Source organism: Lycium barbarum, chromosome 12 (genome assembly GCF_019175385.1).
Source record: "Lycium barbarum isolate Lr01 chromosome 12, ASM1917538v2, whole genome shotgun sequence".
Taxonomy (NCBI): domain Eukaryota; kingdom Viridiplantae; phylum Streptophyta; class Magnoliopsida; order Solanales; family Solanaceae; genus Lycium; species Lycium barbarum.
In genome coordinates this window covers 103,635,087-103,648,120 of record NC_083348.1, presented here as the reverse complement: position 1 = coordinate 103,648,120, position 13,034 = coordinate 103,635,087, and positions in this window count along the sequence as shown.

Sequence of the window (13,034 nt, the reverse complement as noted above, 5' to 3'; positions counted from 1 at the left end):
ACCTTTGTGAAATAATTTGTAGTCGCACAAATATTTAAAGATTGTTTTATACCACATATCTCAAAAGTCTTATTATCTTGCTGTGAAATAATCTCATAGTCAGATAGTGCCACGGGACGGAGGGAGTAGTGGATTAAGATTTATGGCAATTAGGAAAAGAGGAAAGAAGATACAATAATAAGGTCATTTAAATACGCTATGAATAAGTTGGATCTTATCAGCCGAACTGATCTGTAACAATAATGGAGTGGCACATTCTTTTTCGGCACTACTTACTAATGCACAGAAGAAAAACTACTAACAGCCACCCAAACTATAATTCGGTGTATAATTGGCTTTATGGCTCCTACACCGATGATATTTAATTTAATCGACCATAGGGGGCCTAACAAAAAGGGAGGAGGAAAAACCAATTACGTTTTTTCGCTTTTCCACAATAAAGGAAGAAAATAGGGAGGAGAAGACAAATTATGCTTTTTCATTTCCGTAATAAAGTAAGAGAGAGTGAATATGACAGTTGCGATAATTTGAAGTCACGTTGCATAAGGTCTATTAATGAAAAGTCTTTTTATTAATTTTTAGTTCTCAAACTCAAAATATCTAGTTAAGATGGAATATTATATATCCATTCCATTATTATTTTAGGTGACTACGGCCTTTTAGGTCGTGGAAATTTGAAGCAATAAAAGGTTTGTGATGCCCATAGATGTTCTGGGCCGCACACGCGCTTCACTTCACTGATGTATTCAAGGAGTTTATAACCTTGGCTGACAAGCTTGAATAATTTTTGAAATTTCACGGGGATAGATCATTGCAATGACGAGCATGTCCAAAGAAGTGTCAATTGACACCCGCGTTGAAAATTTACACTGTCAGGATAGGTTAAAAAAAAAAACCTTCATACCATTGAAAAACCTTCTCTCTCCCCTGCAGGACTACTTATTAAAGAAATTGAATAATAATGTCACAGCAAATAAAGCTTCCTACTCCCAACCCCAACCCCAAAACAAAATAAATAATGTATGAAACTTTGAAAAATGATTAGGAAGCTCAATTATTAAAGTGGACAAGGCCATTATAAGATCATGTGATTAAGGGCACAACATACGCCGCCCAGTCCGTCCTTAATACTCCTCTTATGTATACTCTGTCCCGTATTTGCCCAAAAAAGAAAATTCATTTTTAAGAATTGCTTGTTCTTCTCAGAAATTTCTGAAATATAGTACAACTCGAAAGTCACAAGTCACATGTTCATCAACTTCAATTAGAGCTTTAACCCTTGGATTACATTCTGCTAATGACACGCATCCCCATCCTCACCTTGTCCCAGTACCACTCCATGCTAAACCCTAAAATATTACTGTATACGGTAAAAACCGGATACGATGTAAACCGGTGGAACGGGGAACCGAGGGAAGAAAGAGATGGGAACGTGCCTGATGACATTCGATCTAACCCGGAGGAGCGCTTGGGCCGGAGCTGAGCAAGGACACCATCTAGTCCGCCTTCTTTATCACCAAGGCCGTTTGTTCGTAGGGTCGTTGGTCCGGTGTAGTCGTTGCACACGAGCCAACACCAGTAGCGTCCTGCCATGGTCAACCACCAACCATGCGTGTGTCAGATCGTACGGCCAACCTAATCCCACCAAATCTGCTCAGAGCTGTCCTTTTTATTATTATTCTAATCATTTGTATAGGAAGAGGCCCATAGAGGCACCACTATAAATAGAGCACATCCCCCTCCTTTGTAAGGGTTGGCTCCTTTACTTTCCAAGAACATTTTATAATACAAAAGAGTTCATATATACAATCTCTCTCTCTCAATATCTGACCCGGCCAAGGCCGTTTGTTTCTATTTATATTGTGCTTCTTCCATTAAGTATTCAACATAATTTCTAAACGTTCGTGTCCATAGTAAATCAAGCAAACTATCGTTATTAGCCGTTTTATTACTAAATACTTACACATTTATTTTCCACTACCAAACATACGTCAAGATCCAAGCACATATCCTATACCCACTCACAAATTTAATTGATTATCCGAATTTGGGGTAAACAGTTTGGCGCCCACCGTGGGGCTAGGATAATAGTGATCTTTGGTCCTGATTTCTATCATATTCATCAAAACCAAAAACATCTGAAAACGGACTAAATGGCCGACATCGAAAAATCCAGCCATGTCAACAACACCGAGATTGTGGCGGAAAATGAAGGCAGCGGACTATGGGGATTGCCAAATCCCACTGACCCGAACCTCGTCGATTCGAGGGAAGGGCTCAACCGGCAAAATACCGTGGACCAGGAGAACGCCGCCCTACCGGCCACCGATCCTCTAAATACCCACAATTCTGTTACTTTGTCTCGAAACCAGGGCCGGAACGAACCGGACGCACCAAACGACGGTGTTAACTTACGTTTAATTTTTGAAATGTTGCAGGAACAAAGAGCGGCAATCGCCGAGCAAGGAATAGCAATCGCCCAGCTGCAGAGCGGAAAAGGTGAAGCAGAGCCGGGAAAGACAAAGGGTACTGCCGAAACCGGAAGAAACGAGGCCCGAATGGTTGAGAGCGGCGGCTCCGGAGCCGGCTCCTCTACCGAGGTCCTAAAGATGCTCGAAACTTTGGCGAAACGGGTAGAATCAACCGAAATGAGGGTCGAGACATACAATTCTCGGGTGGACTAGATACCGGCTCCACTTTTGCTGAAGGGGCCGAATTCAAAAAGGTACATCCAAAGGCCTTTTCCTCCGAGTGCAGCCCCGAAACTGATCCCGAAGAGGTTCAAAATTCCCGATATACAGAAGTATGACGGCACAACGGACCCGCACGAACACGTGACCTTATATACCTGTGTCATAAAGGGCAATGATATTGAGGAAGATGAGATTGAGTCAGTGTTGTTGAAAAAATTTGGGGAGACTCTGTCGAAGAGAGCATTGACGTGGTATGACCACCTACCCGAGCATTCGATCACTTCTTTCGAAATGCTCGCCGATGCCTTTGTAAAGGCCCATGCCGGTGCCAAGAAGGTGCAGGCCCGCAAGGCCGATATCTTCCGAATAACCCAAAGGGACGATGAGTTACTGCGGGAGTTCGTCAACCGGTTCCAGAGGGAACGGATGGAACTCCCCTCGGTTCCAGAAGAATGGGCCGCACAAGCTTTCACAAAGGGGCTCAACATGCTCAGTTCAGCTGCTTCAGCCAAATTGAAAGAAAATTTGCTGGAATACAAGGCTGTGACATGGGCCGATGTCCATAACCGGTAGGAATCGAAGATTCGGGTGGATGACGATCAGTTCGAGCTCCCCCCGGTCCCTGCAAAAATGGATAGAAGTTTTGAAAAGCCAAAGAAGGGTTATGGAGCGAAGGCCGAATCGTCGAGGGAAAGGTTTCGGCCATACTCCCATTCGGAGAGACAAAATTTTTGGTCGGAAAAGTCAAGGGAAAGCCCGAGCCGTTTCTCGGATCGGGGTAGCAAGCAGGTTGAACGATCGACGAGTAGTCGGGGGCTCTTGTTCAGGAGCGATGCCGGAAGTTCTGCCGGTAATAAGGGACCGCCGAAGATCTCGGCGTACAACTTCAGAGTTAGCACTGCAGACCTCGTCTCGGCCATCGGCCGCGTCCCGGATGTAAGATGGCCGAAACCGCTAAGGTCGGATCCAGGCCAACGGGATCCGAACGTGGTGTGTGAGTATCACGGAACCCATGGCCATAAAATCGAGGATTGTCGCCAGTTGAGAGAAGAGGTAGCTCGCTTATTGAAAAACGGTCATCTGCGAGATCTGCTGAGCGAGCGAGCCAAAAATCATTACAAGGAAAGGGAAGCTCATCGAAGGGCCGAGCCGGTCGAACACCAGCATACAATCAACATGATAGTTGGGGGTATTGGCGCCCCTCGGGGCCCGTAATGAAACGGACAAAGATTTCTATTGTTCGAGAAAAGCGCATCCGAGACCACTCAATCGGGGGCTCTATGTCACGACCCAGCCCCGTGGGCCGCGACTGGTGCCCTATTTGGACACCCAAACAGACTTACGTACCAGATCGACATATCAAAGATTTATTCAAACTTAACATACGTTCTTTTAAACAGATACTGAAAACAAATATCATCTTAAGCGGTCGCCCGTACAGAAACATCATATCAAATCCGATAGGCTGGCGGAATACACATCGCCCAGATATACAAACATATACAATAATATGGGCCGTTTTGGCCATAATAGCAAACGGGACCGCCTAAGGCACAAATCATAAACATAAACGAACAAACATGACCCATGACCCACATATATGTCTACAAGCCTCTACAAACCATAACAACAACATATGACGGGACAGGGCCCCATCGTACCCATATAGTCATATATACAGAACATGTATAACAGAAGGTATGTACCAAAAATATGAGCTCCGGATCAAAAGGGAGTACTCCAAACAGCAGAATATGTACCCTACACTGGCGGGTCACCTGAACGAACGTCTGCACCTGCGGGCATAAAACGCAGCCCCCGAAGAAAGGGGGTCAGTACGAAATATGTACTGAGTATACAAAGCATGAAATACAGAAATCCGAATCATAACTGAAGTGAGGAGTACAGAAAATGGATACAGAATTAGTATATCTAAACCTGTGCTGAATATATATATATATATATATGATGCGAATAAAAAATATCATGCATAGGGATCAGGAACGTGGTCGCTACTCCGACGCTGGCACCACAACACATCATACTCCAGAAGGTTTCATATCTCCGTATAATCCCCGAACATATCGTATCATCATAACATATCACAACACTAGAACATATCATATGCCATATCACATCATAACGCTGTATATAAGCGGTACCCGGCCTTATAGCGAGATCTCGGGAACCGTAACACATCATACTGCCGAATATAACATAGTGAGCACGATCACAAAACCGGCCCGGGATCCGGCGAACGATATCATAGTAGTATGCACGAGTGGAGTAGTGAGGAAACCATATGCATATAAATACATAAACAAATTTCAAAACTTGATGGACAAATATATTTATGACATCCGAAGGCTGAGAAATCAGTTTCGGGTCAATCGGAGTTAGTATGTGAAAGTTACAAACTTTTGAAGTACAGAACTTTCTAAAAGCATTTCAGAAGCTCTTTTGGAAATTTCAAGTAGCAATCATATTAGTACAGAACTATTTTTTTGGGCCTCTTTGTTTTTTTTTTTTTTTTTTTTTGAGCCCAATTAGTTATGGGTCTTATTTTGTAATTCCCGAAACTAATTTTCAAAATTCCCAATTTTGCCCTTGGCCTTCCTCCATATTTCCGCATCAACATTTTTCATGAACAACACATATATATTTAATAAAATCAAAATATGGCCTTATTTCTTACAAGTCAAAATTATTTCGAATTTTCCGAATATGCAAAAATACGGGATATAACATTCTCCCCCCCTTTAGAACATTCGTCCTCGAATGTTAAATTAGCCTTATAGGTCTTACAAGCATTTTGGGGAAGGTTCTTTATATGGACAGCACATATAAATCGTTCATTAATCAATATAACCAATTACGGAATTTAGATTACCTGTAGGCATAGGAAAAAAGTGAGGGTACTTCTTCTTCATTTCGTCCTCTGCTTCCCAGGTCATTTCTTCTCTGTTATTGTTTCGCCACAAGACCTTAACAGAAGGTACATCTTTGGTGCGCAGTCTCCTCACCTGATGATCCAAAATAGTTACAGGCTGTTCTTCATAAGACAATTCCTCCGTTACCTGAATATCTTCTATGGGGAATACTATGGAAGGATCACCAATACATTTACGGAGCATTGACACATGAAATACCGGATGTACTGCCTCCAGATCGGATGGTAAGTCTAGCTCGTAGACGACCTCGCCTATCTTCCGAATAATCTGATAAGGCCCAATATATCGCGGGCTGAGCTTTCCTTTTCTGCCGAATCTCATTACACCTTTCATAGGTGACACTTTCAGGAATACCCAGTCACCAATCTGGAACTCTAACGGTCGACGTCGTTTATCTGCATATGATTTCTGTCGACTCTGGGCTGTTAACAACCGCTTCCGGATAAGTTTCACCTTATCAACTGCTTGCTGAATTATATCTGGCCCGATCAATTTAGTTTCACCCACATCGAACTAACCAATCGGAGATCTGCACTTTCTACCATATAGGGCTTCATACGGCGCCATCTGGATGCTGGAATGATAACTATTATTATAATCAAATTCAATAAGCGGCAAATGATCATCCCAACTACCTCTGAAATCAATAACACAGGCCCATAGCATATCTTCCAGCGTCTGAATAGTACGCTCGACCTGCCCGTCGGACTGAGGATGAAATGCTGTACTAAGACTCACCTGAGTCCCTAATCCGTCCTGAAACGATCTCCAGAAGTTAGCCGTAAACTGGGCACCCCTGTCGGTTATAATAGATATAGGAACTTCGTGAAGCCTTACTATCTCTTTAATATACAAACTGGCATAACCCTCAGCCGAATAAGTAGTCCTGACCGGAAGAAAATGGGCTGCTTTTGTCAACCTATCAACAATAACCCATATAGGATCATACCTTCGTGGAGTGCGCGGTAAACCTGTAATGAAATCCATGTTGATTATTTCCCATTTCCAAGCTAGAATTTCCATTTCCTGTAAATATCCACCGGGCTTCTGATGCTCGATCTTAACCTGTTGACAATTTGGGCACTGAGCAACGAACTCTACGATATCTCTTTTCATAACATCCCACCAATATAAGCATCTGAGATCATGGTACATTTTAGTGGATCCAGGATGAACAGAATACCGAGCATAATGTGCCTCTTCCATAATCTGTCGGCGCAGCCCTGCTATGTCAGGTACCCATAATCTGCTTCTATATAATAATACTCCGTCGGGTGAAATTTCGAACTGGGTCTTTTCCTTATCAAGGGCCACATCTCTGTACTATACCAGAATAGGATCCTCGAACTAACGTCGTTTTACCTCTTCCATAATAGATAATTCAGTAACTTCTCGGACAGAAATCCCAATATTTCCAGAATCGGCCAAACGGACTCCAAGGCTGGCTAACTGATGAATTTCACGAACTAATTCCTTCTTCTCTGGCTGCACATCGGTCAAACTGCCCATAGACTTGCGACTAAGTGCATCTGCCACAACATTAGCTTTTCCAGGATGATACAAAATATCGACGTCATAATCTTTCAATAATTCAAGCCATCTTCTTTGCCGCAAATTCAACTCTTTTTGCTTAAAAATATACTGAAGGCTTTTGTGGTCCGTATAGATATCAACATGGACCCCATATAAGTAATGCCGCCATATCTTCAAAGCATGAATCACCGCGGCTAATTCCAGATCATGAGTAGGATAATTTCTCCCGTGCGGTCTGAGCTGCCGGGAAGCATAGGCTATAACTCGACCATGCTGCATTAATACACAACCAATCCCGATACCAGAAGCATCACAATAAATGACATACCCGTCTGACCCCTCTAGAAGAGCTAGAACTGGAGCTGAAATTAATTTTTCCTTCAGCAACTGGAAACTGCGTTCACAAGCATCGGTCCACTGAAATTTTGCTGCCTTCTGAGTTAACTTTGTTAATGGTGCCGCAATAGAAGCAAAATTCTCCACAAATCTCCTGTAATATCCGGCTAATCCCAGAAAACTGCGTACCTCAGTCGGTGTCGTGGGCCTAGGCCAATTCTGTACAGCCTCGATCTTCTGTGTGTCGACCCGAATACCATCTGCTCCGACGATATGCCCCAAAAACGCCACTGAAGTTAACCAGAATTCACACTTGGAAAACTTAGCATACAATTTCTGTTGCCGAAGTGTGCCAAGTACTGTCCTCAGATGATCTAAATGCTCCTCTGCTGATCGTGAATAAACCAGAATATCATCAATAAATACAATCACGAACATGTCGAGAAACGGCCTGAATACCCGATTCATCAAATCCATAAACACTGCTGGAGCATTAGTTAGCCCAAAAGACATCACTCTGAACTCATAATGCCCGTACCGGGTCCTGAAAGCAGTCTTTGGAATGTCAGCCTCTCGTACCCGCACCTGATGATAGCCCGAACGCAAATCTATCTTCGAAAAATATTTAGCACCCTGCAACTGATCAAATAAATCATCAATCCGAGGAAGGCGATATTTATTCTTTATAGTCACCTTATTCAGCTGTCTGTAATCAATGCACATCCGCAGCGACCCGTCTTTCTTTCTTACAAATAATACCGGCGCTCCCCAGGGTGACGTACTGGGTCTGATAAAGCCTTTTTCTAATAGATCTTTCAGCTGCTCTTTCAATTCTTTCAAATTTTTTTAGCCCAATTAGTTATGGGTCTTATTTTGTAATTCCCGAAACTAATTTCCAAAATTCCCAATTTTGCCCTTGGCCTTCCTCCATATTTCCGCATCAACATTTTTCATGAACAACACATATATATTTAATAAAATCAAAATATGGCCTTATTTCTTACAAGTCAAAATTATTTCGAATTTTCCGAATATGCAAAAATACGGGATATAACACTCCATTTTCTTCAATGACGAAGACGCGGAAGGCATCATTCAACCTCACAATGACGCACTGGTAATTTCTATGCTTGTCTTTAAAACTAAGGTTAAACGTATTTTGGTTGACCCAGGTAGCTCGGCCAACATCATCCGATGGAGAGTGGTTGAACAACTAGGGTTGCTCGATCGAATCATATCGGTGGCTCGGGTACTCAGCGGGTTCAATATGGCTAGCGAAACCACGAAGGGAGAGATCTCGTTGCCCGTGAATGTGGATGGCACCATTCAACAAACGGTGTTCTATGTGATCGAAGGGGACATGAAATATAATGCATTATTGGGCAGACCCTGGATACATAGCATGAGGGCAGTACCCTCAACACTGCATCAGTTGCTGAAATTCCCCACCCCGGAGGGGGTGAAAACCATCCGAGGTGAGCAGCCCGCAGCAAAGAAAATGTTCGCAGTAGAGGAGGCGGCGCCCCAGCCCAAGGAGCCGGCTCAGGAAGAAAAGGGTGTAACCGGAGGGGAGGTCCCCTAATAGCAACCACAGTATACCGGGCCAGATCCGGAGCATGAAGAGGATGATTTCGGGGTACCCAGATCCTTTGTCATGCCGGATGACTCAGACGCGACCAAGTCAACCGTAGAGGAGCTGGAACAGATCATCCTGTTCGAGTACTTACCGGACAGAAAGGTATACCTGGGCACGGGGTTTACCCCGGAGCTCAGGCGCAAATTAATTGAGTTTCTTCGATCTAACGCCGATTGCTTTGCATGGTCGCATATAGATATGACATGTATATCACCGGAAACAGCATCCCACAAGCTCAACTTGGATGGGAAGTTTCCCCCGGTGAAGGAAAAAAAAAACCCATGGCGGAGCCAAAACACGCCTTCGTAAAAGACGAGGTAACAACGCTTTTAAAAATAGGTTCCATCCGGGAGGTGAAATACCCAGATTGGCTTGCTAACGTAGTGGTGGTGCCCAAAAAAGGTAATAAATTTCGAATGTGTGTCGATTATAAGGATTTAAACAAGGCATTCCCGAAGGATTCATTCCCATTACCTCACATCGATAGAATGATCGATGCGACGGCCGGACATGAAATGTTAAGTTTTCTCAATGCTTACTCCGGGTATAACCAAATCCGGATGCACCCGGAGGATCAAGAGAAAACATCCTTCATCACCCGTTATGGGACTTACTGTTATAACGTCATGCCTTTCGGATTAAAAAATGCCGGTGCAACTTACCAACGCCTAGTTAATGGAATGTTCGAAGAACAAGTAGGGAAAACGATGGAAGTTTATGTTGACGACATGGTCGATAAGTCCCTGGAAACAGAGGACCATTTAAAACATTTGCAGGAAACCTTTGATGTGCTCCGCAGATACAACATGAAGCTCAACCCGGAGAAGTGTGCCTTCGGGGTAAGGTCCGGTAAATTTCTGGGTTTCATGGTGTCAAACCGGGGAATTGAAATCAATCCGGACAAGATCAAGGCCATCGAGGACATCGAGGTTGTGAACAACATAAAAGGGGTGCAGAAGCTCACCGGAAGAATAGCGGCACTGAGTCGCTTCATATCGAGGTCCTCGGACAAGAGTCACCGTTTCTTCTCTTTGCTCAGGAAGAAGAACGACTTCGTTTGGACACCGGAGTGCCAAGAGGCTCTACGAGAGTTGAAGAGGTACTTGTCTAGCCCCCCGTTGCTGCACACACCGAGGGTCGACGAGCCGCTTTTCCTCTACCTAGCTGTCTCCAAAGTGGCGGTAAGTGGTGTTTTGGTCCGAGAAGAATCAGGTACGCAATTCCCTGTCTATTACGTGAGTAGAACTTTGGGGGATGCGGAGACCCGTTACCCCCATTTGGAAAAATTGGCATTAGCACTGGTAAGCGCTTCCAGAAAGCTCAAACCTTATTTTCAATGCCACCCCATATGTGTAGTAACCACTTACCCTTAAAAAAACATCATGCATAAACCGGAGTTGTCAGGTAGGTTAACAAAATGGGCTGTAGAAATTAGCGTTTACGATATCGAGTATAAACCTCGAACGACCATCAAATCCCAAATCTTGGCCGATTTTGTGGCAGACTTTGCCCCAGCTATGGTCCCCGAGGTCGAAAAGGAACTTTTGCTGACCTCGGGAAAGACCACGGGCATTTGGTCTCTACACACGGATGGGGCCTCAAGCCTTAGAGGTTCCGGACTAGGGATTGTCCTTAGGACACCGACCGGGGATGTCATTCGACAATCCGTTAGAACTGCTAAATTGACTAACAATGAAGCTGAGTATGAGGCTATGATTGCAGGTTTGGAATTGGCTCGAAGTATGGGAGCCGAAATAATCGAGGCAAAGTGCGACTCGCTCTTGGTCGCAAACCAGGTGAACGGCGTATTCGAAGTCAAGGACGAACGGATGCAGAGATACCTCGAAAAAAATCAAGTGGTGCTTCATCAATTTAAAGAATGGACCATGCAGCACATACCGAGGGAGCAGAACAACGAAGCCGATGCATTAAAAAATTTGGGATCCTCGGTCGAGAGGGAGGAAATCAACCCCGGGACAACGGTGCACTTATCGAACACAGCCATAGAGAGCGGACACGTCGAAATATACACAATGGGCTTAACTTGGGATTGGCGCAACAAGTACATTGACTACTTGCGTGATGGTAAGCTCCCAAGTGACCCGAAGGAATCACGGACACTACGGACCAAGGCCGCCCGTTTTTGCTTGGTGGACGGCCAATTGTATCGACGCTCTTTGCTTGGTCCCCTGGCTAAGTGTTTGGGCCCCGGTGAAACGGAGTACGTGATGAGGGAGATACACGAGGGAACTTGCGGCAACCACTCAAGTGCAGAAGCGCTGGTTCACAAGATTATCATGGCCGGTTATTACTGGAACCGGATGGACGAAGACTCGAAACGTTTTGTCCGAAAATGTGACGGGTGTCAGAAGCATGCTCCGATGATTCACCAGCCCGGGGAGTTGCTGCATTCGGTGATCTCACTTTGGCCTTTCATGAAGTGGGGAATGGATATTGTGGGTCCGTTACCTCAGGCACCAGGTAAGGCCCGTTTCGTTTTGTTTATGACTGACTATTTTTCTAAGTGGGTTGAAGCGCAGGCCTTTGAAAAAATCAGAGAGAAAGAAGTCATCAACTTCATATGGGATCACATCATCTGCCGTTTCGGCATCCCCGCCGAGATAACTTGTGATAATGGTCCTCAATTCGTGGGCGCCAAAGTCAACAATTTTTTTGAAGGATTGAAGATCAAGAAAATCGTGTCAACCCCGTATCACCCATGCGCAAACGGACAGGCAGAATCCACGAACAAAACGGTAATCCAAAATCTGAGGAAAAAACTTAAAGCATCAAAGCACCATTGGAGGGAAGTATTGTCAGAGGTGCTGTGGGCTTACAGAACCACATCCAAATCAAGCACGGGGGAAACCCCGTTCTCATTGGTCTACGGGGCCGAAGCCCTTATCCCCATGGAAGTTGGCGAACCGACTCTCCGGTTCAGATATACCACCGAGGAGTCAAACGAGGAGGCCATGGCCGTAAAACTCGACCTAACGGATGAACTACGCGAAAGCGCATTGGTCCGTATTGCGGCCCAAAAACAAAGAGTGGAAAGGTACTACAACCGAAGAGCCAATTTTCGACACTTCCAAATCGGGGACTTGGTACTTCGAAAAGTTACCCTGCACACCAAGAATCCCAACGAGGGAAAGTTGGGTTCGAATTAGGAAGGCCCGTATAAGGTAATCGGGATAACGGGCAAAGGGTCATACCAGTTGGAGTCCATGGACGGGCAGCGGTTGCGCAATAACTGGAATGTGGCTCATCTGAAAAGATATTACTGCTAAGGTATCCCCCCCCCCCCCCCCAATGTCCTCCTATTTACCTTTCTCTTTTGCAGGAAACCGAGAACGCGACAAAGTTAGAATTTAGGCCTGAAAACACGTGTTGCACTCTTTTCCTTAGTACGGTTTTGTCCCAAAATGGGTTTTCCGACAAGGTTTTTAATGAGGCAACAAGTACAACATGTTACTCGACAAAGATAAGGGACCGGCGCCCGGAATTTCGAGGCCACCCCTTCCAATTGGGGACTTAATAGCACTCACCCAACCCCGCAGCTCGGATCAGTGCTAGGGGAATACATTACTGTGCCCTCAATCGAAGAGACCCCGGTCGGGGAAAACGGAGAAAGTCAAAACTTGCTACGGCAAAACTAGGGCCCGGCCATCGGCCATAGCCTCGATGTAAGGACCAAACGATCATAATGAATCGTGTCCCATTTTATATTTGCTACGACAAAACTAGGGCCCGGCCATCAGCCATAACCTCGATGTAAGGACCAAACGATCATAATGAATCGTGTCGCATTTTATATTTGCTACGGCAAAACTAGGGCCCGACCATCAGCCATAGCCTCGATGTAAGGACCAAACGATCATAAAGAAT